The sequence below is a fragment of the Penaeus monodon genome, chromosome 34 (genome assembly GCF_015228065.2).
Source record: "Penaeus monodon isolate SGIC_2016 chromosome 34, NSTDA_Pmon_1, whole genome shotgun sequence".
NCBI lineage: Eukaryota > Metazoa > Arthropoda > Malacostraca > Decapoda > Penaeidae > Penaeus > Penaeus monodon.
In genome coordinates this window covers 6,841,757-6,843,243 of record NC_051419.1, presented here as the reverse complement: position 1 = coordinate 6,843,243, position 1,487 = coordinate 6,841,757, and the positions used below count along the sequence as shown (strand labels likewise).

Below are 1,487 nucleotides of genomic sequence, written 5' to 3'. Positions count from 1 at the left end.
TGTTTTCCTCTCTCTTTCGTGGAAACCCTCAGCGTAGGAGGATTATCTCTTTCTCCTTCGTCTTCGGCGTCGGGTGAACGAGCTTGTTCAACGACCAATCCCGAGTGTCAATTCCCTCGACTGCTAGTTAAGGTCCTCTGGCGTTGAGTGGCGACAAAATGAGATCATTGGGCGCGGTGGTATGCCCTTAATTCTTCGTTTCCAAGAATATTCCATCTTTATCTATCTTCTTTCGTATTTTTTTGTATGCCTTAAGTTTCGTCCTCCCTCTTCTTAGTGGCTTTCTTTTTCTTTTTATTTATCTGATCGTCTTCGTATGCAATTTTTTTTTTGGCAATTGTCTGTAGGCTTCTTTTGAGGGGAGGCTGAAGAAATGCTGATATATATCTATTACTTTTTCTTCGTATCTCTTCTGTATTCTGGGACTATCAGGGGAGACTCGTAGTTGACAATTGCCGAGAAACGAATACCTGTCATTATTAGGACGACGTGCATACTTCTTGGGAGACGGGAGCGTGTGAGCCTTAATTTTCGTTCTTCTCTCTCGCTCTCTCTCAAGGAAAATCGGCGTCGACGAGAGAGATACGTAAAAGAAACAGGAGGAATCGAGGTGAACAGATTCGTGAAGCCTTTGAGGAGAGAGAGTTCTTCAAATGTCTTGTGGGGGAAAATAGTCAACGTCTCTGAACCTCAAGGTCTTACCTGAGGCCTATTGTACTGAGGCTTCATTCGTGCTCTTCTCTTCCTCTTTGCGAGCTTCTTCTTCCCTTTGGGCGCTGCGTTGTACTCTGGAGGGCGCGAGACGGCGGCAAGACGGAGGGGAGGGGGGCGGTGGGAACGGTGTGGGCGCGGAGGGGGTGGGCGCGCCTAGTGCCACGGGCGCCACATGCTCTGCGGTGGCGGGGGCTCCCTCGGGGGACTGCTGTCCTTGCGGGGCTTGGGGGCGTCGGCGGGGGCGGGGCGCGGGGCGTAGGTGGGCTTGGGCGCGAGGACGGGCTGGCGGCGGGGGGCGGCCCGGGGGGGGCCCGCCGGCGCGCCCAGCTCCTCCCGGAAGTGGTTGCTGCTCCACACCTGCGGCCTGATGGTGGGCGACGCGCGCGACGTCCCGGGGGCGCCGCGCCGCGGGGACGCCCTCCCGCCCTCCTCTAGCGGCAGGGGCGATCCCGCGCTGCTGACGGAGGACAGCGGCGTGCTGACCCCTGAACTCATGTCGCTGTCGGACACGTCGTGCGGCTCCGTGCCGAGCGCTGAGTCGTCGCTGCCGGCGGAGAGCGCGGGCGGCTGCACCACGACGGAGGCGGGCGCCGACGCCTGGCTCCGGCCGGACGTCAAGATGGCGGTCAGCACGGGCGACGACGCCTGCAACGCGGCGCTCGGTTGCCGCCGGTCCTCGCCGCCGGCCGCGCGCGCGGTGGGCAGGGCGGCCGGCAGCACGAGCGCCAGGTCGCCGTTGCTGAGGCGCGTCGGCAGGATCTGCAAGCCGCCCT

At 60.3% G+C, this 1,487-nt stretch overlaps 1 pseudogene; it reads right to left on the bottom strand.

Moving 5' to 3' along the window:
- Positions 1–237: 237 nt before the first annotated feature.
- The window catches only part of LOC119594555, a 22,937-nt pseudogene continuing 21,687 nt past the window's right edge, over positions 238–1,487 (bottom strand).